Source organism: Lynx canadensis, chromosome X (assembly GCF_007474595.2).
Source record: "Lynx canadensis isolate LIC74 chromosome X, mLynCan4.pri.v2, whole genome shotgun sequence".
Classification (NCBI taxonomy): domain Eukaryota; kingdom Metazoa; phylum Chordata; class Mammalia; order Carnivora; family Felidae; genus Lynx; species Lynx canadensis.
This window is the reverse complement of record NC_044321.2, coordinates 40444350-40470532: the sequence shown is the minus strand read 5'-3', so window position 1 is coordinate 40470532 and position 26183 is coordinate 40444350. Positions and strand designations below refer to the sequence as shown.

Below are 26183 nucleotides of genomic sequence, written 5' to 3'. Positions count from 1 at the left end.
TACATCATACTGGAAGCCCTGGCCTGTGCAATAAGGGATAGATAGATGGATGGATAGATGGACGGATGGACAGATGAATAAAAAGATAAATAAATGGCACACAGGGGTTTCTGGCTGGCTCAGTCAGTGGAGCATGCAACTCTTGATCTCGAGGTTGTGAGTTCAAGTCCAGGTTGGGTATAGAGATTACTTAAAATCTTTAAAATGTAATAGGGGCCCGTGGGTGGCTCAGTCGGTTAAGTGTTCACCTCAGGTCATGATCTCAGAGTCATGAGATTGAGCCCCGTGTGGGGCTCCGTGCTCAGTGTGGAGCCTGCTTAAGATTCTCTCCCTCCTACTTCCTCTGCCCCTCAACTCGCGCTCACTCTCTCTCAAGAAAAACGGGCATATAGATTGAAAGAAAGAAATGAAACTACTCCTACTCCTAAACAACATGATTGTTTGCTTAGAATATATCAGAGAATCTATTTTTTAAAAATCCTTTAACAACCAGTTAGCAAGGGAGGAGGACATAAGGTCAACACAAAAATAAATCATATTTCTATGTGGTGGTAACAAGCAATTAGAAACTGAATATTTTAAAAATATATACAATAGTTCTAAAGAAATAAAATATTTAGGTATATCTAACAAAACACGTATAGGATCTATATGCTGAAAACTACAAAACACTACTAGAAGAAATTCAAAAATCTAAATAAATGGCGAAATATACTATAGTCATACGGTGAAATGTTCAGCATATTAAAGATGTCAGTTATGTCCAAATTCATCAGATTCATCAGGAGATTGAACCTAATTCCAATAAAAATCCCAGCAGCATTTTTTTGTAAATACACAGGTTGATCCTAAAATTTATTAAAAAATTTATTAAAAAACAGCAAAAGATCTAGAATAGCTAAAACAAATTTTAAAAAGAATAGAGAAACCACACTAACTGATTTTAAGGCTTACTATAAAGCTACAGTAATCAAGACAGTGATATTGGTGAAGTGATAAAAACTGACCAATGGAACAAAACAGTTCAGATATTGACCCACATAAATATAGGCAACTGATGTTTGACAAAGGTGCAAAAACAACTTAAAGAAGGAAGAATAGTCTTTTGGACAAACGGTGCTGGAACAATTAGATATCCATATGTAAAAGTGAGACCTCCATCTAAACTTTGCATCATATACAAAGATTAACTGGAAATAGGCATAAACCTAAGTGTAAAACATGGAACTACAAGTAACTTTTAGAAGAAAACAGGAGAAGGGCGCCTGGGTGGCTCAGTCAGTTGAGCGACCAACTTCAGCTCAGGTCATGATCTCAGTTTGTGAGTTCGAGCCCCACAGAGGGCTCTGCGCTGACAGCTCAGGAGCCTGCTTTGGATTCTGTGTCTCCCTCTCTCTCTGCCCCTCCCTGACTCATGCTCTGTTTCTCTCTGTCTCAGAAATAAATAAACATTTAAAAAAATTAAAAAAAAGAAGGAAACAGGAGAAAATCTTCATGACCCAGAATTAATAAGAGTCCTTTTTAAAAAAATGATAGATTGGACTTCATCAAAATTAAAATCTTAATTGGTGAATGACGCTGTTAGGAAAATGAAAAGCCAAGCCAAAGATGCAGAGAAAATATTTGTTAATAAATTATGTAACCAACAAAGGATTTTTAACCAGAATATTGAAAAAAAAAAAAAAAAAACACCTCTCAAAACTCAACAGTAAGAGGGGCACCAGGATGGCTCAGTCAGAGGAGCACGTGACTCTTGATCTCAGGGGTTGTGAGTTCAAGCCCCATGCTGGGTGTAGAGATTACTTAAAATAAACAAACGTGGGGGCCTGGCTGGCACAAATTGTAGAGTATACGACTCTTGATATCAGGGTTGTGAGTTCAAGCCCCACATTAGGTGTAGAGATTACTTAAAAATATTTAAAAATACATAAATTAAAAAAAAAAAACAATTCAACAGCGAGAAAACAAACTACCAAATTTAAAAATGGGGAAAATACTTGAACAAATAATCCTCTCAACAAATACTTGAGCAAAATACTTCCCTCTGATGGGTTTTATAAAAGTCATGAATTTGAAGTCAGTCTGGCTTTTTAAAATTTTAAGGGTGGGAGCAATGTTCCTTCACCTAACTACACCCCAGGGCAGAAGGTGGCCCAAGTGATTATTTTTTCAAAAACACTTTATAATGAAGTATTAGAGAGCTTGTTTTAATAATAACCAGGAAAAAAAGCAGGTTGAAAAAATGTCTCCTACTTGTCCCATATCCCTAACCCACTCCACCCCCTCTTCCCTGGTGTTTTAGAATTTTGGTTCAGAATTCCTCTGCAGAGGATTCCCTGTGCTGCATGGAAAGCTGGCACTTTGGTCTTTGTATTAATAGGCACCATACCTGGATAATTTCTGAATTGGAGTTTTTATTACAAGATACTTGTTTTATGCCTCTTTCAATAAAGTCGTCAAGCTGATTCAGTTTGTTAGTGAACCATGTTTTAACCTGCCCTTCCTGTCTCACATGATGTTTCAAATTTGTATATATTTAATACTCAATGGTCTTGTAGACAATTAAGTTTTATTAATGTGAAAACGATCCACTCTTTTGTTGGATTCTGTGGGTGCTAACAGGGCAGGCTGCAACCCTCCACTTGAGCTCACTCTGTTCTCCATTTTCATCCCGGACAACTGCAAATCAATGACTGACATGGAGTACCAGTGGAGCCTGGGAGGTAGAGGGCGGCGGGGGGGGGGGGGGAGTCAGGGCTGAACAGTGCCTAGTGCCTGAAACACACTGGCCATTTGCAGAATTGTTGATTTGATTACGCTATTCAGTAGTGTGAAAAGGAAAGTATTAAGATAAAACCTGTTAGAGAAAAGGAGGCTCAATCAGAACGAGCTGCAGTATATTTTGCCAAAGCTATTAGATTTTTGAGGCAGCTGGTAGTTTATCAATTTTTATTTCTTCAATATAGTTATTTTATGGCCATTACCAGCAAAACTGGATTATAAGGAATAGTGTTTGACAGGAAAGAAGGGCCCAGTGTGAGTCTGTTTGCTCTGGATCTCCTAAAACAAAGGTTCTTAATGTCATCCTCTTGGCTTATAAATAGAACAATAACATGATAGGAAGGAACATCAGTTTCTCATTTTGTGAGAGTAGTTCCAGAAAGTCTTTCTGCAGTCTTTTGCAGAGGCATCCAGTGTTTTTTCCTGCGAAGAGCTCTTCAGGTACCAGCATGATCACTAAGGTATTTCAAGGTGCTGGTACAGCATTAAAACCAGCAATCAGTAGTGGATTTCAGGGACTTTGTACAGGATGGGGCATGATCCACAGGCAATGCTGTAGGATGTTTCGGGTGTCAAAAAATGTAATTTTCAAAATTAAAAACGTGACTCCTACAAACACAGAGTGAACACATGTCAAATACTACTTTATCTGTGAGGGAACCAGGATAATTCAAAGAATATTTGAGAGATTTGGTATACAGAGGTACTAAAATTAAAAAATGCTACAGTACGATAGCTAAATTGGACAGAAAAGTGGTTAATGTCTACAGGACAGTTCATCTGTACTCTCAGATTATTTCTTCTACCCAAAAGAATTTTTACATCTCCTACCCGACAAAAATCTTTTAACGCATCACTTCCAAACAAAGATGCAATCCCCCAAAGAACTAAATAATCCTTGGGTGGGCCTCTCAATGTTCCAGTATAACAATGAAAGAACATATGACCATCTTTTTGTATTATTTTTAAGTTTTAAATAATTTCTATTAACAGAGGGCTAATGGTTTATTTTATATTTGAGTAAGTCTTTGTAACTAAAATTAAGGTTCTAGGGGACCAGCTTTTGGAATAGTATGGTGGTGCTTATATATTTTGCTTTACCCAAGCATTCCAAAATATCATTTATTTACCTTTCAAACCAATCACAGGATCTTAGAAGTCATCTGAGATCCCGCCATCTCCTCGGGCATGTATCCTTTCTTTAGCAGTCTTGACAGATGATCCTGAAGCATTTGTGTGCAAGGAGGAAGGAAACTGGCATGAGTGCTCATTATGTGCACATTTATTTTCAAAGGGCCAAATTCCTTTTCTCACGGTAACACGTAACCTATACATTTAGCCGCATTTATCAAATAAATGGATTTCTTCAGCATAATTGCCTTGAATTATACCTTAATTCTAAAAATTTATACACAGTATAATTTATCCTTCTTGATGTACAATTCGAGTTTTGAAAAATGCATACATTTGTAATTACCGCCACAAACAAGATATAGAACAATTCCCCACAATGAGATACCATCTCACCCAGTCAGAATGGCTAGCATCAAAAAGGCAAGAGATAACAAGCATTGGCAAGGACGTGGGGGAATGACAAGGACACGCAGTACCGGTGGAAATGTAAATTGGTACAGCCACCGTGGAAAACATTATGCGGGTTTCTCAAAAAATTAAAAATAGAAATGCCACAAGATCCAGTAATTCCACTGTTGGATATTTACCCAAAGAAAACAAAAACACTGCTTTGAAAAGATAAATGCTATGTTTATAGCAGCATTATTCACAATGGCCAAGAAATGGAAGCAACTCAAGTGTTCATCCACAGATGAATGGATAAAGACATGGTATATACAATGGAATATTACACAGCCATAAAAAGGATGAAATCCTGCCATGTGCAACAACATGGATGGACCTAGAGGGTATGATGTGAAGTGAAATTAAGTCAGTCAGAGAAAGACAAATGCCATATGATTTCATTCATATGTGGAATTTAAGAAACAAAACAAATGAGCAGACAGGAAAAAAAAGAGAGACAACAACAACAACAACAACAACAACAACAACAACAAAAAACCAACCCCGAGTCTTAAATACAGAGAATAAACCAGTGGCTGCCAAAGGGGAAGTGGGTAGGGGTATGAGTAAAATAGATAAAAGGGATTAAGAGGTAACAATTTCCAATTATAAAATAAATAAGTCACGGAGATGACAAGTGCATCTTAGGGAATATAGTCAATAATATTGTAATAACACTGTATGCTAACAACTGGTGACCACACTTATCGTGGTGAGCACTGAATAACACACAGAATTGTTGAATCGCTATGTTGTACACTTGAAACTAACATAACATTGTGTGTCAACTGTACCTTAGTAGTTTTTTTCAAAAAACTGGCAACCCTACAAAAAAGATATAGAAGAGTTCCAAGCATAAGTGCTTTTCAAGTGTCAATTAATCCACAAGTACTTATTGACTACAGGTATGTCCAGTGGTCACTGATCAGGCTTTGGGGATAGCAGGAAAGTGTGAAACGGCAGAAGTAAAAGATTATGCCTGCCTCCAAAGAACTTGACAGTCTAACCAGTGAAGTACACATGAACCAAGCACAAATGAGCAATCTACTGGGTAATAATCTGCATGAGATGTGGGTTCTGGTATTGGTACTGCCAACATATGACCTCAACAAGCCATTTTTTATGGTTATTTCTTATCTGGGCATTCCTTTCCTCATTCATAACTTGAAGGGGTTGTCTGTCTGAGACAATCTCTAAGGTCTCTCCTAATAATAATCACACATGAATCAGGTATGAGCGTTCAAAGTGATGGTGGAAGGCTGCGAGGTTGAGAACAGCTTTATGGCATTCAGGCAGTCCACGGGTTGACCCTACAGTGTTAGTGACCAAGGGCGAACGGTAAGAGATGCAGCAGTGAGCTGAGAGGTACGACCTGCCATGGGTCTGTGAAGGGAGCAAATAGAGGGATGTCGGTCCTGTGGAGTACAGAAGAACCGCAAGGTGTTATTCTCGAAGACAGTGGTGAGCCCAAGCTTTGAACTGCTTGAGCACCAGGGAGAGACACGAAGATTTGAAAGCTTATTTGTCTATGAAGTAGAGAGAGGAGTGACACCATGACAGTGATCCACAGTAATCTCTTCAAGAAAACCTCCCATAGGCATGTCTTCTAGGCCCTGGGAATACAACGCTACAAACCATGCCCTCAGTTATTTATTGCTGCATAGTAAATCATCCCAAAACGTAGTGGCTTAAAATAACAACCATTTTATGTGCGCACAATGCTGTGGGTCAGCAATCTGCAGTAGCATCAGCTAGGTGGTTCTTCTGTGACTCTTTCCTAGGGTCCCTCATATGGTCAGTCATCTGGCGACGTGACTGGGACTCATGTCTGCCTACATGTCTGATGCGTGGCTGCTGCCTGGCCTCTGTTGCCATGTCATCTCTTCCTCCAGCAGGCTGGCTGGACTTCTTCATAAGGTTGCTTCAGGGTCCCTAGGGAGCAAGGGGGAAGCTACAAGACTTCTTGAGACCTAGGCTCAGAAGTCACACAGAACTACTCACGTGGCATTTTACTGGCCAAAGCAAGTTACAAGAACAGCCCAGATTCAGGGAGTAGAGAACCGGACTCTACCTTGATGGGAGGGGCTGCAATGTCACATACATACATACATACATACATACATACATACAGAAATGAAAGGACTCTGTGGCCATTAACCATTTTATCACACCATCCCATTTGGGAAAATGAGTGCTAAGCACATTAAATCCTGTGCACCTTCAGAGATGGAAGGAACCACTGAGATGAAAAAGATAAGCTTCTGAGTGGGTCCTGAGGAATGTACAGGATGGAACGAACCCAGAGGAATGTGGAGAACTTCAGGCAAAGGCAGTACACACAGGAGTGGCAGGATGACTCATGGTATGTTTAGAGTCTAGTGAACGCATACTTGGCTGGAATGGGTAGAGACGAGGAATTGAAAAATTAAGAGGTAACGATGGTGGGAAAGGTTATGATTGGATGTGGAAGACCTTAACTGCTAGGCTTTCGGGAATACAGACACTACCCACCATGCAGTGAGCAGCAAGGAGTCAGGGGCGGCCTCGTGGCAGGAGTGGGAATGGTGGTATAGGGAAGAGGCCTTTAGGACCTGCATCTTCATGGACAGCAGTCTGGAAGGAAGTTGAACTGGCTGTGGAGTATAGTGGCATAGAGATCATGGCAAGAGAGCAGCCTAGAGATGGTTTTCCTAAAGGCAAGTGCCTGCATGGATTCTCTTCAAGGGGTTAAAGGGCATAACTGGAGCTTTTACCTCCAGATTTATTTAGAGGTATAAAAATTGTTTATCCTGGATTTAAATTGGTCATCCCAGAGAGCTAAATTCAGGCTCATCTCTCTCTCTGTCTCTGTCTCTCTGTCTCTCTCTCTCTCTCTCTCTCTCACACACACACACACACACACACACACACACACACCAGTCTCCTGTATAAGATACAAGTTTCATGAGAGACAAGTACAATACAACTGTTAACAATGCTTCGTCTGTATTTGAAAAAAATTTCTAGTGCTCTTTAACAATGTAAATGGGAAAAGAACTACGGGGAAGGTCAGAAACCATGATGGAGCCATAAAAAGGTTGCCTGCAGTTTTGACTGCAGTCTATACTATGGAGTCATATTCTGCGCAGGCAGACTATATAGTCACACTTTTCACAGTGGCAGCGTGGCAAAGCACCAGTTTTCTTTTGACAGTCCACAAGACACATATTTATTTCCCAAACTATCACTGTCCACAGGACTTCTGTGGCCATTAGAACATGTTACATGTAATTTTTAAACACAAAATGAGAACAGATATTTAGTTTGTTTATTAAATAGCAGGCAGCAATTCTCTTTCAGGTATTTGTGGGAGACAGGATATGGAGAATTAGAGGGTTTCCTACACTCTGGGAATAGCAGTCTAGTTGTACAACTTTCAGGTCACGTATATATGAAATAGGTCACAGAATAAGGAAGCATAGCATCAGGTGACAAAGTGAAAAGACAAGACATGATTTAATGAGGAAATATGGAGTAAAGGATGGCGTCCAAATGAGCAGATTTTGAGGCGCGGGGGAGTCTCTTGCTGGGCTAGAATATGCAAGAAATGGCCCAGGCAGGATTGGCAGGGCAAAGAGGGAAGGAGGCTCCAATTGTGAGGAAAGGCTCCAGGTAAACCCGAGTGTTGGATGGTGGTGATACTTGGGGAGGGGAGGCAGTGAGGGAAGTTTAGAGATGACATGTGTGTGCTCTAAACTTCTCGTTCCACCCAGTTAGCTCCCCTGAAAGTGCAGGTGAAGAATTTTCCTCAGTTGACAGACCGCGGCATGTGAATACATTACAAAACAACTGAACAGACAAGAGAAGAAAGGATATTTAGGTTCCTCTTTGCACACACTGGCTTTCATTCACTGTATAGTAGGTGGATGGGTAGGCCTTTGTGTGTACCTCACAGGACAGGGAGTTCTCCAGGGGAAAACACATCCCCTTTGCCCTTGGTGCTTTCTCAGACTGAGCCAGACCATACTATAGAGCAGTTATGCAAGAAAGGGGCCTCTGTTGCATTTCCTAATGACACAGTGCTCTAGGGAGAGATTTACTCAGGCATGCTGAGTTTTGCAATTCTCTCCTCAAAACTGGGGAGGTTTCCTGTAAAAAGATGTGTTTTAAGATAGGACCTGAGAAATCACAGACGGCTCACATCATAGAGGCTCCAAGAAATCATGCCTCGTCAGTGTCAACAGTTACCTTTAAAAAGTATAAAAATAACATTTAGTGATTATCCAAATTTCTTATTTTGTGGGGAGGTACTCAGGTTTATACCCTTGAGGAATGCCTATCCTGGGGCTTGGTATACAGCAAGCACTAAATGAATGTTAGTTGATTTTGAGGTAGTTTTTGCAGTTTCTTCATTAAGTATAGCAATGTACTAAATTTTGGTGAATGTGATTCTTTAATGCTGAGAGGGCAAGTAAAATCATCAAAAATGGGCATGCAGTCCAATCTTTGGCTATTACATAGGACTCCCATACGTATGGTCCTGAACTTTTTCACCACTAAAGATAACTTTAAAAAACATTTTTTTTTAATGTTTATTTATTATTGAGAGACAGAGAGAGACAGAGCGTGAGCATGGGAGGGGCAGAGAGAGGAGGAGACACAGAATCCAAAGCAGGCTCCAGGCTCTGAGCTGTCAGCACAGAGCCCGACGTGGGGCTTGAACTCACAAACCGCGAGATCCTGACCTGAGCTGAAGCTGGATGCCCAACCGACTCAGCCACCTGGCCTCCCCTAAAGATAACTTCTAAAATTTCCCCTAGAGACGGCATTGCTTTGGAGGCTTGCCTACTAAACACATCACACTTATGGATTACTTAATTTCCCTATTTTAATTACAGATGAATGTTTCTGACAAGGTTCAGTTAAACATGAAATAATAATAATATTTGGTATGCCAGACATTGCTCGGCATTGTATCCTTAAGAAGGCTTTAATTCCGCACAACAATCCCAGTGGTTATCATTATTATCTTCATTTTACAAAAGAGGAAACTGGGGCACAAAGAGGTTAAACTCACTCACGGTTGCATGACTAAGTAAGCATAATTCAAACAACTTGAGTCTCTACTACTCTATCCATTCTAGCGTTAAAACACCAGCGAACTAGTTTCACCATGAACATTACTATAATTCTACCAATCTTACGCTCAGGTATTTGCCTTAAAAAATGCAAATGTATGTGTCTATAAACACTTGCACATAAATTCTTATGGCAGCTCTACTTATAATTACCCAAAACTGGTAACAACCCAAATGTGGTACATTTCTACAATGGAATGCTATTCAACAATAAAAAAGGAACACCTATTAATATACACAACTTGGATGAATCTCAAAAGCATTATGGTGAGTGAAAAAAAAATGCAAGACTCAAAAGATTACATTCAGCCTCGCTCCATTTTATATGACATCCTCAAAGTGATAAAACTAGTGACGGAGCACAGATCAGTGGTTGCCAAGAGTTGGGGAAGGAAAAGTGTCACTGAAGAGGTAACACAAAGGAGTTTGGGGGGGGTGATGGAACTGTTTTGTACCTTGATTATGATGGTGGTTATACTGATCTATACATGTATCAAAATCCACAAGACTATGTATATCCCCTGAAAGTCAATTTACTGGATGATAATTAAAGAAAATGGTAAGAGGCCATCTTCTTTTTGGTCAATACTAATTTCTGTATTTTCCATTTACTCACAATACCATTCTACCTATCACTAACACTAGTTTTCAGATTTAAAAATTAAGAGTTACACTACAATGTGAAGCAAAGAACCATTATCAGGTCACACGTCCAAACTGAATGATGAGTTATCCCTTTAAATAAACATTCCTTAAAGGTTAAATGCATTTGTGTGCTTAGTGCCTTAAAAATACACGTATTTCAGTAAGTTATTAGACGGCATGACATCTGGCACAGCAATTTGCATAGTAAAACAAAAATAAGTAATCAAAATTAACCCTGGGAAGGACAATGTGATAAAATGAGGATGTTATAAGGATGTCATGGACAACCATGGCTCTTTCTACAGCTTTTCAATTTTTACTAGAATGCATCTCTAGTATATCTCTAGTATAACTAGAAACAGAATTAAAAATTTTTAAAAATCCGTCTAGATTGAAATGGAGGTATTTCCCAAGTTGCAATATCCTTCCATCCAGAGGGTTTCCATTGCCTTTGAGAACCTCTTACTCCACTTACCAGGTCACGCTTGTATTCTACTCAACACCTACTACCTCACTCATAGAACAGTGGGCACTTAAAATATCTGCTGAACTGAACTGCACCCGGAAATGTGGGGAATAAAAATGACAAACACATGGTTACTAACAAAACCTACACTGTGGGAAGACTAAATCAAGCTCTAATTTTGAATGAGGCAAATTATTTCTGAGCGCTAACGATGTTCTCGATAATTACAAAGGCATATATAGAATTCTGAAAGAGAGCAAGACAAACATATAACAACATACTGCCAGTGGTGTAGAGGTTTCTTTTTTTTTAATGTTTGTTTATTTTTGAGAGAGTGCGCTCATGGAGGAGGGGCTGAGAAAGAGGGAGACGGAGGATCCCAAGTGGGCTCTGCGCTGTCAGCACAGAGCCCGATGTGGGGCTCGAACCCACAAACCATGAGATGGTGACCTGAGCTGAAGTCGGATGCTTAACCAACTGAGCCACACAGGCGCCCCCTTAAAGCCTAAAACATGCAGAACTCAAACGAGAATCAATTATTCCTGGTTCCCTAGCCATAAAACCACAACATGCAAAGAGGTGAGAAAAAGAAAGGAAAAACTAACCTGTGCTGAGTTTCTATGGGCCGTGCACTGCATTAGACATTTATATAGATTAAAACTCATTTTAGGACTCAGGTTTCAGCAGATTTGTAAAGGCCTGGAAAACCATCATTCTCACCATTATGAGAAAGAAGCTAGACAAACTGAAAAACCAATGACTCTTCTCAGACCTATCAAAGAATGGAGTACAGGGCAAACTACCATCCGGATATCTGAAGAGACAGATGCCTGCAGGAAGACACAGGATCTGGGCATGTAAACTGGTAGGAAGATTAAACCAGAAATTCTAACAAGTTACCGAAGGCCAGAGTATGGGATGTCATGAGAGTATGAAGCTCCTGGGTTCCAAACGGGGCAGAGGAATTCCCATCCTCTTACAAGTTTTTCCTACAGGAATCCCACCAGGCTCTTAGAGAAAGAATCAGGGGAATCCCAGACAAAGCTCCCATCCTGGTGCCGGTTGGCTGAGGAAAACAACACCCACTGTGAAATCCACCCAGACCCCTTTCCTTTATCTCCAGTACAGAACAAAAGGCTTAATCTGTAGGGGGAAGGGCTTGAAACCCTTGGCTTCAGGACACTCAACTGCAGCTGGGGAAGAGGAAGACAGGAAAAAGAAAAAGAAGCTTCACCCCTGGAGGGCGAGCAGGAATTCTTGTAAAGGACATACTCAAGACCCAGGTTCCAATACCTGCCTAAGTCTGAGGTTTCATCCAGTCATCAGAAAACTCCCCCCCCCCCCCCCCCCACCACCTGCCAAACCAGCTATGTGGTTAGTAACAGTGGAATACAACTGGGAGGGCTAGGAGAGATAGCTCTTGGGAAACAGCACAAAGGAAAACCCCAAAGCCAAGCCGGAGTCAAAAAGAAGCTATCACTAGAGGAGTCAGAAATATCTGGTGCCCTACCAAAAACAAACATCAAATACAAGCCAACTCCTGACTCGATTAACTCAAATCTCCACACTAAAGGCCTAGCAGAAGGACACCTGTGTTCTTCTCCAAACATATCAAATATTTACCTCAGTATCTCCTGCCCATGTTCAGTTTCAACAGCTTTCAACAGCTTTTCAGCCATGTTCAGCTTTTTATTATGAGGCATAGTAAAAGGCAAGGAAATATTCCAAGTGACAAAGCAATCATCAAATTTAGACTCAATATGAATACAGATGTTGGGACTATCTGGAATGAAATTTAAAAGAATTATGATTAATATATTAAAGACTCTAATGGTAGAGTTGCACGGTAGGCAACATGCAAGTCTAGATGAATAATTTCAGCAAAAAGAAAGGATAAGAAAGAAATCGAAATGCTAGAAATAAAAAAAAAAGTTAAAAAAAAAAACCAACATGCTCAAAAAAAGGACAAAAAACCCAACATGCTCAACAGGAGATTAGACACAGCCAAGGAAAGAATCTGTGAGCATAATGATCGAGTTTATTGGTCAGATCAATAAAAATTAAAATAAAGAGACAAGAGAGTGAAAAATTAGAACATGGCATGTAAGAACTGTGGGAAAATATCAAACAGCATAACATACTTGTAAACTGGAATTCCAGAAGAATTAAAAAAAAAGAGAGAAAATTGAACACAAGAATGATGTGAAAAAATAATGACTGAGAACTCTCCAAAATCAGTGACAGACAACAATCCACAGATACAAGAAGCTCAGAGGAACACCAAGAAGGATAAATATGATGAAATTTTAAAAAGTCATATCTAGGCAAAGACAAAGAGCCTGAAGGCAGTCAGAGGAAAAAAAGACACATTAACCACATGGAGAAACAGGACAAAAATTACAGCCGATTTATCAGAAACCATGCAAGCAAGGCAACGGTAGAGTAATACGTTGCAAAGGAAAAGAACTGTCAACCCAGAATTCCATATCCCACAAAAGTGTCCTTCAGAAGTGAAGAAACAAAGAAAGACTCTCAAAAGCAAAGAATATACTGTCAGCAGACCTGGCACAAAAGAAGCATTAAGGAAAATTTCTTCAGGCAGAAAATTATGATTAAGGTAGGAGCTTGGATTAGCATAAAGAAATGAAGAACACTGGAAAAGTAACAAATGAAGGTTGAGTGTAAGATTTTATTTTCAAAATGATTGAAAAGCCAATTTTCAAGACGCCAGGCAAGGGCCAATCTTGTGAGGCCTGCTAAAGATAGCAAGCAGCATCAGGACTGCTATGGTAACTCTTTTCAGCACAATAGGGTATATATATTTTAAAAACATACAGCTAACGTCATACTTAATGGTGAGAGATGGAATGGTTTTCAAGATTGGAACAACTTAAGGATGTCCTCTCTCACCACTACAATTTTGGGAGAGAAGAAAAAAGTAAGAGTACTCGTGTTACCTAATTTTAAGACTTACCAAAAAGCAAGAGTGATCAAGACAATGTGGCAATAGCACAATAATGGACACACAGATCAATGCAATAGCATAGAGAGCCCAGAAATAGACCCACACAAGCATAGTCACATTTCTGACACAGGTGCAAAAGCAGTATTAATGGAGAACGGACAGACTTTTCAACAAGTGTTCTGGAACCCCTGGACATCCATATGCAGGAAGATGAAACTTGACACACACCTAATCTGGTGGGAATGCAAAATGGCAGAACCACTTTGGAAGACAGTTTGACAGTTTCTCATAAAAACTCAGCAGTCCCACTCCTAGGTATTTACCCAAATGAACTGAAAACGTATGTTTCACACAAAAAAATCTGTATGCTAATATTTACTGCAGCTTTATTCATAATCACCAAGAAACTGGAAGCAGCCAAGTTGTCCTTCAACAGGTAACTGTACGAACTGTGGGGCATCCGTACAATGGAATACTATTCAGTGATAAAAAGGAACAGGCTATTAGTTCACATAAAATGGATGAATCAAGTAAAAGAAGCCAGACCAAAAAAGGCTATGTATTGTATGATTCCACTCGTACGAAATTCTGGAAAATGCAGGACTTTAGCTAAAAATTCAGAAGTGATATTCTGAAATTCTGAGGCATTTCTATGAGACAAAAGTGACTGGATACATATATATTTTTTTTTAACAGCCATAGCTGTTGGGTGGGAGTCCATGGAAGTTCACATCACCATCACCATATATCATCTCTTTTTAAAATAAATGTATTTGGTTTTTAAAATGGGGTAATGTATTCACACGGCTTAAAATTCAAAAGGTACTTTTGACTTTCACCTTAGAGGAGGTGAAGGTGCAACTCTCTTTGGTCCTCCCAAATCTGGGTTATAGGCCACCTCCACGATGCCTCCTAAGTTCAACCCCAACAAGATCAAAGTTGTATACCTAAGGTGCACAGGTGGGGAAGTCAGTGCCATGTCTGTCCTGGCTGCAAAAATTGGCCCCTGGTTCTGTCTCCAAAAAACGTTGGTAATGACATTGCCAAGGCAACCAGAGATTGGAAGGGTCTGAGGATTACACTGAAAATGCCCATTCAGAACAGACAGGCTCAGACTGAAGTGGTACCTTCTTCCTCTGCCCTGATTATCAAAGCCTTTCAGGAACTGCCAAGAGACAGAAAGAAGCAGAAAAACATTAAGCACAGTAGAAATATCACTTCTGATGAGACTGTCAACCTTGCCCAACAGATGCGGCACTGATCTTTAGCCAGAGAACTCTCTGGAACCATGAAAGAGATCCTGGGGACTCCCCAATCTGTGGTCTGCAAGGTTGACGGCTGCCACCCTCATGATATCACAGATAACACCAATAATGGTTCAGTGGAATGCCCAGCTAGTTAAGGACCACAAAGGAAAATATTTCAATAAAGGATCATTTGACAGCCAAAAAGAAAAAAAAAAAGTCAAAAGGTATATACAAAAGTTTATGCAGTGAAGAATCTTCTTCCAACCCTCTACCCTGGCTCTATATGCCCTAAAGCTATCAGTATCTTGAACACTTTTCCAGAAATATTTTATGTCCAAGTAAGAAAAAATGTACATATTATACAGCACATATTATTGCCCCAGTAGCTATCACAAATGGCAGCATACAATACACACTCTTCCATTTCCTGTTTTTCTTAAGTTTGTACATCTTAGAGATCATGCAATATCAGTGTAATATTCTACTATCAGTGTAATAACCAAGCCTTGCTCAATACTTAGAATATTACTAATATTTCGCTATCATAAGCAACACTCCAAGTAATATGCAAATAATTGTTGAATAAATTCTTCGATGTGTTTGCTGGGTCAAATGATACAGGCATTTATAATTTTGATGGCTATTTTCAAGTCACTGACTTTTAAAATGTCAGGGATTTTCCATTTTTTATTTTTATCCTAGGAGGAAAGAAAGGAAGCTAAGATTCTATCACCAGGCAATTTTCTGGAGGAATGTACATCGCTAAGATATACAAAGTGAGCCTTCTCCTCAGTTTCCCACACATGCTTCCTAGGGTCTAGCTGCATTTTCATGTAATATATTTCAGGCCACAAGCTGGTTGCAAAGCCTATTTCAGTTATGTGAAAGGTGTTAGTTACTTCAGAAAACTTCACAAGCAAAGGCCAAAGGCTAATGCCCCAAACTGCTGGTCACTGACCACTCACTTCACAGCACAATACTGGATTCTTCACTACAACCACAGGGAAGACTTTAAAGTCTTTAAGTGTTTATTTACTTTTTGAGAGAGAGAGAGAGAGAGAGAGAGAGAATATATGCAAGCGCATAAGCGGGGGACGGGCAGAGAGAGAGAAAGAGACACACAGAATCCGAAGCAGGCTCCAGGTTCTGAGCTGTCAGCACAGAGCCCGATAGGGGGCTCGGACCCAGGAACCTCGAGATCATGGCCTGAGCCGAAGTTGGAAGCTTCAACGACTGAGCCACCCCGGCACCCCAGAAGACTTTAAAATCTTGACCAAATGAAACACACCTAGAGGGAATCCTTTGTCTTTATTATAATGCCCAAATAAGGATTTCTTCTCAGGTAAAAACTATAAATCACATAAAGGTTATAAGGAAAGGCTGCAAATGTTTCTCTCATCTTTCAGGTAGTGATGGATTTCCAATTAACTATCCTTTTGCTTGACTACAAAATGCAGTACAGCCTAGTACACTAAGTTTTTGTGATAAAACTTGAACAGGAGATTGAGAAAACCCACGAATTTCTTTGTTAATAGCTACACAAAATCAGTGAGCAGTCAAGCCATTCACAAGAATATTTACATCCAGAGCACACTGTCTCCCTTCAGTTTCCTTCTGGAAAAAAACACCACTCAGCTCCACACTCAGTAGAAGAGAAGATGGCCCAATTGTATTACTTAATCTCAAGAATACAGTACATTTAGAAATGAGTGTTTAACAAGATTTATCAAAGGAAAAGAGGTTACATTAATAATTATTTTGCATTACTTAAGTAATGGCCCCCAGTTTTTTTTTTTTTTTTTGCATCTCCTTGAATTTGCACCTTTAATTTTATAAGTTTATTTATTTATTTTGAAAGAGAGAGAGACAGAGAGCTACCGTGAGCAGGGGAGGCACAGAGAGAGAATCCCATGCAGGCTCCACACTGTCAGTATAGAACCCCATGCAGGGCTTGAACTCACAAACTGTGAGATCATGACCGGAGCTGAAATCAAGAATCGGAGCCGAAATCAAGAATCGGACGCTTAACCAACTGAGCCACCCAGGCACCTGGTGTTTGCACCTTTAGATGGCTCCCTCCCACTATGACTCTGGGCTTAGCCAAGGAAGCACTTCCCTACTTTGGCTGATGGGACAATACCAAATATGACACAAGCAGACACAAGAGAAGTGCCTGTACACTGGAGCTTGCTCTTGCTGGCTACTCTTTGTGCCTTTGAGACCACGATGTTAACCCATCCAGACCAGCCAGCCGAAGGAGGGACCATTTGGAGTGGAGATGAGCCATCCTTGCTTAGGGCCTCCTAGACCAACCGGCCTGACAAGCACCAGATGTGTGAGCAAGGCCAACCTAGATCAGCCAACCACCCTCCCTGCCCCCCAAAAGCTAACTGACACAGGCTACTTCAAAGTAAGTATGTCTGCAGTCTGGTACATATGGAAAGGGGAAGAGAACACTGGTTTTCCTCCTGCGAAGTTGATTCTGCACAAAAGAAATAGTTTCAAACAGAAAAACCTGCAGTACCTGGACGAGAATAAATAAATATATAAGTACTGAAAAAATGTCTAAGTCTTCCCAGATTCTCACAAATGTGCTGTCTGCCATCACAGATGGCACACACCAAAAAAACAAAAAGCATTAAAAATTTCCATTTAGTCACTGAAGCATCTTTATCATGATATATTTAAACCAAAGTCTTATACTCAACAGTTCCATTTCTAACACAACTCAGGTTTCCAGGAATGACTTCTCCCAATTTTACTTTTTTCCCCATTTGACAGGGCTCAGTGAAAGCTGAAAGACCTCCCTTACTGCAGCCTAAAAAGCATCAGATATATAAACCTAATTAAACCTTCTAGAAACATTCTGCAGGACCAGCTTCTTCCAGCATCACAGCAACTCTTTTTAGCCATGTTAATGGTGGGCAGTAGAAACTGCTTAAGATCTACACATTTGGGCCAGAAACACTGCTTCCACTGGATCACAAAGTGGGACACTGAAGGGGAGAGGACTTATAGGCTACTTTTGTTTAAGCCTCACTAGATGTTTTTCTGGATTACACACACCACACCACCACACCCCCCCCCAACACACCCCGTATGGTTTAAGGTAGAAAACACCTTCCAGCAGCCTCCCGTTGCCCTTGGAATAAAATACAAGCTGCTTAATGAGGTCCCATAAGGCCCTGTCAATCTCCCCCTGCCTACTTCATCTCTCTTTCCCCAGGTCCTAGCCAAACCTCTGTGGATCCTCTCCACATCTCTCTCCCACCTCAGTGCCCTCACAACACCTGGTGTTCCCTTGGCCTGGCAATCCCTCCTCCCTTTTGCCTTGCTTATTCCTGCTCATTATTCAGGGTCCAGGGAACCTTGCTAGTCTCCCTTACAAAAGCATTCTACCTCTTACTTGCTGTGTGACCGTGGGCAAGTTAGCTTTGCCTCATACCCCACAGAGATATACTATATTAAGTACCTTAGTACAGTGCTCAGTACACAGGCAATGGTCAACAAATCATAGCTACTGTTGTTATTATCCCTTACAGTGATCTTCATCATAGCTCTCAGTACAATTAGCAATTACATATATATTTGTAGGAAAAATAGAAACACTCCCCTGCATCCCACTTTAATACCTAATACTGCTCATGCTATTTCCCCACATACTGCATTTCTTGCGGGGGGAAGATAAAATGAATGTTTACAGAGCATTTTGACCTCAATTAATTATTACCTTGGAGATGTGGTTAGGCAGATGAAGAAACTGAGGCATAGGGAAGTACCGGCCAAGATCAAGTGGCAGATTCAAATCCAAGTTGGCCTGAACCCATAGCCTGTGCTGTATACACCACCAAAGGCTTCCCCAATCATGAACCTTGTTATCTAAGAGCAGCAAGCCTCAGAGAAGATGGATCTTCACATTCTACTCCCAGGTATCTACTCTTCAGATCCTTAACGAGTCTGGTATTTAAGCACTTCCTGTAAACTCCTTCAACCGAATTCCGCCCGCGCCCCACCCCCACCGGCCCGCCGATAGATTTCCTTCTTCCTTTACATTGGATGTTGAACTCTCAGTGGGATGAGTTGTCTTTCACCTCTTATACCCCTAGCAAATAGTAGGCACTTAATACACATTTGCTGAACGAATTAAACGAAAATGTTGGAGAATACATTACGGCTGCAAAGTTGGAGTGGTGGAGTGGATTTTCATAACAATTTTGAAGTTTGGCATAGTTGGCAACAAACTTGACATGAAGGATGACAAAAGTAGAGTTTATCATAACCATTTTTACAACTGATAATGATTTCTATATGTAGCACCATACATTGATTTCACCTGACTTACACATATGCCCTTTACAGCTATAGGTAGATGCCCCTCTACCTCTGGGGCCCTGCATCACCACCAAAGTTCTGCTATACTCCACTGCTACACTTGAGCCACCCTTGAGGACAGGATGCCCTTGACAAGTGCTAATCTGGCAATGGTTACTTTCAGGTGGTTTAGAAAAAGAAAGAACAAATGATAAAGCAAGTGGGAGTTAACTAGTAATAATTAGTGACCTTGGGTAAAGGGAATACAGGAGTTCTTTGTACTATTCTTGCAATATTTCTGTAATTATAATCAAAATAAGAAGCTTTTAAAATCTAATAAGAAGAACTGTCCCAGGAGACTCCAACACACAAGGTCTGGCTGGTGTACTGGCCATGCTGATACCATATTCTCTTGTCAGCTATTCCAAAAAGCACATTCCAGGCTTGGATTTCCTTGCCTGTCAGCCAACATCAACGGACAAGGAACTCCTTGGGTAGCAGAGCTCAGCTATGGCCTCTGGGTTGTGATGGAGATTAAATTATTTACTGCTTAAACAGTATTAATGAACACATGGGTATCTCCTATTGGTCAAAACCTCAGTACCATTTCCCCATACCAGGCACCCTACATACTTTCTTCAGTTGACTGCCTTCTGAGTTACTTTTCCCAAGCTTAGCCATGGGGTCAGGCAAATTCTTCCCAGGACCCTTCTTTCTGTCCCCCAAGAGAACCACAGAGGCAGTTTTGATGATAAGAGCTTTACTGCTATTGTCTATGGAGAGACCTACAGGCAGGAGGCAAAAATAACCATAGAAGAGTCACAAGTATTTCAGAAAACCGAAAACTCAATGTGGTAGTTACTTGGTCTCCAATGAGCATTTGCTAGCACCTTTTTATTCACTAATTATTTTTACCCATTCATCCTAGACTCTCCCCCACAAACCAGAATGCTTCAGCTTTCCCAGCCACTGTGACTGAACAACAGTGAGAAACTTCTAAACCACTCAAGTGTCCTCATATTAGCCACTTCAGAAGAGTGCCAGATGGGTGTCACCCAACACTCACCCCTCACCTATAAGGTGAGGTAAGTTATTCCTTGATGAGATTTTTCTTAAAAGTTTTTAAACTTTATTTGAGGGGGGGTAATTAGGAAGGGGAGAGGGAGGGAGAGGGGGGAAGGAGAGGGGGGAAGGAGAGGGGGGAGGGAGAGAGGGGGGAGGGGAGGCAGGGAGGGGGAGGGGGAGGCAGAGGGGGGAGAGGGGGAGGGGGAGGGAGGGGGAGAGGAGAGGGAGACATGGGGAGGAGGAGGGAGACATGGGGAGGAGGAGGGAGAGAATCTTAAGCAGGCTCCACTCTCAGCACAAAGTCCAATGCTGGGCTTGATCCCACAACCCTGGGATCATAACCTGAGCCGAAATCAAGATTGGATATTCAACCGACTGAGCCATGCAGGCACCCTGAGACTTTTTTTTTTTTTTAATGTAAGCCAGCATATGATCTCTACCCTCCTCAGATAGATCCTGTTTTGTATAACCTCCATGAGGAGGTAGATGCATTATGTCCTATGATAATAGGACCTCTGTATCCCTGATCAAGGCTTATTAACAGCCCTCTGTAATGCCATGCCTTTACAAACACCCGGTGCCTCCTGCCTCCCCCAACGTCCCCCAAATACTTGCCTAGTTTTCCAGTCAGACCTCAAAGTAGTGGGCAAAAAGACGAAATAGACTGGTGTAGCTGAGGAGAGAAATGGATTGTTATGGTTGGTGGAACACAAGGGAGGGAAAAGACAAGCATTATCAAAGGAGAGGATCATACCCAACCTACCAGCCTCATGTCGTTTGTTCTTTATTTTTACTTTCACTAACCCATGTGTCTCAACTTTGAGAGCTCCGCGACATAACTTGTCCTTCTCAGAACCTCATCCACAGGCCAGAAGGGGGAACACAGGCACCCCTAAGGCTGCTTCCACGTTACTCCTGGCTCTCACAGCTGATCACAAACACCTCAGGAAGGAGTGGAAGGCCCTTCTCCACTTTCTCTTACCTGTGACCAAGATTCACAGGCTACTCAAAGTGAGAAGGCACTCATCACACTGCCAAGGCACAGCAACATGACTCAGAAAGGAGGGAGACAATGTGTGGGTTCTAGAACCAGACCTGCATCCCAGAGTATCCCAGAACTGATTGGATGAAAAATGCAAGGAGCTGTTTCCAGGCAAAGATACTGGGTTAAGAACTCTTCTCTAGCAAACAAAATTGTAGAGAAGAGCACAGCTAAAGAAAAGGTGGCAATGATGGTAGCTAATACTGAGAAGCACATCCCAAAAATCTCATGTAATCCCTTCACCCCTTTGAAGAGAGGTATTATCGTTTACGATTCGAGTATTTCAGCTCAGAGCTCACTTTAAACGAAAAAAGAAAACGATGTTATAGAGGTAAAATGCTCCTAGGCTAAACAAAAAAGAAAAAAAAATCTATTTTCACTTATCCGGAGAGTAATCACATGATGCTATAAAAGCATGAAAACTAGGTATTCAAAGGGTACAGAGGCAGGGATCCACATTCCCATTGTTTACAGATGTTATGAAAATATTAAATTAAATAAAACACAATGCTTTGTTCAGACCGACTCCTTTCTCACCCTCACCCCCATCCCCAGGCTGGCAAGAAGTGGCTTCAGGGAAGGTATTTAAGAGAACTACTCTGGGAAAGTGGATTCTGAGTTGCTTAAACTGAGCCAAGATGTTGTGCAACCAGTCTTTACCTAAATTATTTTCCATTACTTTCCGAGTTTAGAGAGAAGCAGACAGTTATCTTTACCGGACTGAATACAGAGAATGAGGTCGCTCTTCCCTCCAGGCCACTGAAATCACCACCAACACGGTTTTGATTTCTTATACAATCAGACGACGTCCGGAGTGGGGGGGGGGCGGGGATCCCATCCTCAGTTTCACAGATAAACGGTTCTCACATCAAAAAACCTTGCGCACATCTGAGGGCATGATTTCCTAGCAACTCAGAAAGTCAGAGAAGCGGCCAAACAAGTTTCTTGCCAAATGCCTGGGAACTACGTATGTCCCAGGGCTACACAATGATACCAACTTTTAAACATGCCTTCACATACCACCATTACGGTCACTCACTCGAGATCCCGCCCCCCCCCCCACACCTCTCCTTCTCACAAATAATAAACGCAGGTTGCCCTGCGCAATTTAAAGCCAGACTTCACCGAAGCCGTGGCTCTGAAAAGCGAGAGAAAAAGATTGGAGGGAGGCACGCTCTCACTCTCTCTCTCTCTCTCTCTCTCTCTCTCTTTTTAAATCGATCGCCCCACGGCCGAGGGAATAAAACCAACTCGATCGCTGGAGAAAAGTTAACTTTGCCGTGCCCAGCGGTGGGAAAATTTTCCCGTAAGATTCGCAAAGCCCTCCCGCTTTTCCCACCACCCCCCTCCCCCCCGGACCGCCCGGCGCTCGGCGGTCGCCGCGGCCCCGGACCGGCAGCGCCCGAACAATGACGGCAGGGGGAGGGAAAGTTCGCTAGCCCGCGGGGCGCTCACGCTCCTGCTCCGGGGGCACCCGGACTCCCCCGAGCCGCCCGGCCCCCCTCGCCAAGCACTCGGTTCCGCACGCCCCCCAACACCGAAACAGCCAGGGGCGCGCCCCCGCTCCCCGGAGCATCCGGCCCCGGGGCGGCCCGCAGAGCAGGTCCTCCCGCCGCGGGGCTGACCCGGGAGCCCCGAGACCGGGCAGAGCACAGAGAGGGAGGGGGCGCCGGGAGGGGGCACCGGAGGGGACGGCCGCAACAGTTATGGCGCTCAATTCCTGCCCGAGCGGAGCCGTAGCCGAGCCCGAGCTCCGGCGTCCGCCCCCCGCCCCCCGCCCCCCGCGTCGGCCACCCGGCGCTCCCCCGGCCGACTGAGGGGCCGGCGGGCACTTTACCCCAGCCCACACACGCTCTCGGCCCGGAGACGCCGGGGATGCCGGAGCGACCGCGATGTGGGGCCGGGGCGCCCCGGAACGCTGCGAGGCTGGGCCGGGACGCCGCGCTCCGCGGCGCCCGCTTCCACTCCCCGAGGCCGCCACTCCCGCTGCCCACCCGGCGCGACGCCCCCAGCCCCGCTCGCCCCGCGTCCGGCTCCGGTGGCGCCTACCTTCGCGCAGCTAGGTCGCGGCTCCTTCCTTCCCGGCTCCACACTCGGGCCCGGCAATGTGCCGGGCGAGTCCGGTAGGGGTGGTAACCGCCCCCCTAACCGCTCGCTTTCTTCTCTCCCCTCCCTCGCACCTGCCCCCTAATCTCCTCCCCACCCCCGCCCCCCGCCCCGCCGCCTGATCCGCCCGGGCCGCCCCCTGCGCTTCAGCTCCCGCCCTCGGCCCTCGCCCGCCCGGCCCGTCAGGCCTCAGCGTTGGGCCGGCGGTTGGGCGGCGGCGGCAGCGGCAGCGGCGGCGGCGGCGGCGGCGGTGGCGGCGGCGGCTGAAGCGGCGCGGAGCACTATTGTATTCCTGACACTGTGCGCTCCCACGCTCCGCCTCTTCCCCTTCCTTCCAACCCCCCCAATCACCCCCCCACCCCAACCGCCGGCCGCGCTCGCCCTACCCGACTGGCTCCCCGCCGTCCGCCCGCCGCGCGCTCTTCTGGCGGGCTGGGCGCCGTCGCCACCGCCGCGCGCCTCGAGGCTCCGCCCCCTGAGTGCTCCCGCACCCGCGGCGTCGTGCTCCAGGTGGGTTCCTCTCTGCTCCTGCTGGGCGCGCTGCTGCCTGGGGGGAGCCTCAGCCCGGATAAGTGCCCGAGAGGACGATGGGGAGGTGCCCTGGCTGTGCTGAAATACAAACTAAGCCTTTCATGGCCCCTTTCAACTCTAAAGTTCTGTAAGTGGACCCTCATGTATAAAACTCATTGTGGGCCACTGTTGATTTAAGTTGTTTGCGCTTGAATTACCTATAATAATAAAGCCAGGGTGGCTAGGAACAGAATAAATTTATTCAATTGCCAGCACAAATGGTCTGTGATGCTGTGTGGCTTTTTGAGGTGTCAACGTGGTTAGGCTACCGCCCCAGTTATTCAATCAAACATTAATCTACGTGTTGCTGTGAAGATATTTTGCTGATGTAACTAAAGCCCCTGATCGGTTGATTTAAAGTGAGGGAGATTATCCTGGATAATCTGGGTGGGCCCGATCATTCCTTTCTGACTGCATGCCCTACAGATTTTGGATTTGCTTAGCCAGTCTCACAGTCGTGTAAGCCAATATCTTTGAATGAATGAATGAATAAATAAATAATGTGTGTGTGTGTGTGTGTGTGTGTGTGTGTGTGTGTGTGTAAAATGTTTTATTGGTTGGCTTCTCTGGTGGAATCCTAACTCATACAGATGTTTAAGCAACAAACCCTTTATGGTTTTCCTATCTGGGTTTGGAAATGGACCATGTACAATTACCATGAACTCATATTGTCATTTTCATTTACATTTCTTGGCTAGACAAAAATGTAGGCTCTCCTGTATTTTGTCTGACTTACATAGTAAAGCTGTAATTCCGTTTCATAATACACAAATGTGTGAGTTCTAAAACATTCATTGTCCTCCAGATTTACCTTGTCTTATTAACTCATTTTGAAATAATGATAGATCCACAGGATCTGTAAAAATATTACAGGACAGACCCATGTACTCTTCACCTAGTTTCCCCCAGTGCTAATATCTTACATAACCAAGATATTGACATCGGGACAATCCACAGACCTTATTCAGATTTCACCAGTTTTACATGCACTAATTTCTGTGTCTGTGTATATACTACTACACAATTTTATCATGTGTAGATTTGTGTAACTACCACAATCAACTGTTCCTCCACAACAAAAATTCTTCCTGCTACACAACATAGTCACGGTCCCCTCCTTCACCTACCCTAAACCCCTGGCAACCTCTAACATGTTCCCCATCTCTATAATTTTGTTATTTCAAGAATATGGAAATGGAATCATGCCTTTTGAAATTGGCTTTTCTTCATTCAGCATAATTGCCTTGAGATCCACCCAGGTTGCTGCCTGTATCAATAGTTGATTCCTTTTCCCTGCTAACTAGCAGTGTTGTTATGCTTTGGTGTTCTACAGTGTTTACGGTGCGTTTTTTCACCCGTTGAAGAACATTTGGATAGTTTCCAATTTTTTCCTATTAAGAATAAAACTGCTATGAACAGTCATGTAGTTTTTTGTGTGAACATAAGTTTTCCTTTTTCTGCGACAAATGTCCCAGAGTGCAATTGCTGGGTCAGATGCTAAGCGTAAGGTTAGTGTTACAAGAAACTGCCAGCATTTTCTAGACTGTCTGTACCATTTTACATTCCCACCAGCAATGTGTGAGAGATCCAGTATCTCCACATCTTTGCCAGCATTTGGTATTGTCACTATAATTTTATTTTAGCCATTCTAATGGGTGTCTAGTGATCTCTCTTTGTTTTCAATTGCACTTCCCTAATGATGTTGACATTTTTTCATGTTCTTATTGGCCATCTGTTTATCCTCGTTGGTGCAATGTCTGTTTATGTCTTTTTTCTATTTTCTGATTGTATTGTTTGCTTCTTACTGTTAAATTTTGAGAATTCTCTATATATATTCTAGATACAAGTTCTCTGTCAGATACATGGTTCGCAATTTTTCCCCCAGTCTGTAGCGGTCTTTTTATCTTCTTAAGGGATTTTGCAGCCCCAAATTTTTCATTTTATCGAAGTCCAACTTCTGCGTTTATTTTTAATTTTTTAAATGTTTATTTATTTTTGAGAGAGAGACAGAGTGCAAGTGGGGGAGGGTCAGAGAGACAGGGAGACACAGAATCTGAAGCAGGCTCCAGGCTCTGAATGGTCAGCACGGAGCCTGACACGGGGCTCGAACCCACGAACCATGAGATCATGACCTGAGCCCAAGATGGATGTTTAACCCACTGAGCCACCTAGGCACCCCTCAATGTCTGCATATACGTATTGTCCTTTCCGTGTCGTGTCTAAGAAATTTTTTGCCTAGCACCAGGTTCCACAAATTTTCTCTTCTATTTCCTTCTAAAAGTGTTGTAGT

General features: G+C 42.9%; 1 protein-coding gene and 1 pseudogene across 2 annotated transcripts in view; one reads left to right on the top strand and one right to left on the bottom strand.

Annotated features, from left to right (window-relative positions):
• The window catches only part of JADE3 (jade family PHD finger 3), a 139341-nt gene extending 115960 nt beyond the window's left edge, over positions 1-23381 (bottom strand). The window contains exon 1 of one of the 2 annotated variants that reach the window (XM_030305913.1): positions 23267-23381. The gene's annotated coding sequence lies outside the window, so the exon portion shown is untranslated. Of the gene's footprint in view, positions 1-3911; positions 3987-23266 lie in introns of those variants that run through there. The other variant, XM_032592166.1, reaches the window with a different exon arrangement.
• On the top strand, positions 14458-14954 carry LOC115507511 (annotated as a pseudogene).
• Positions 23382-26183: the final 2802 nt, after the last annotated feature.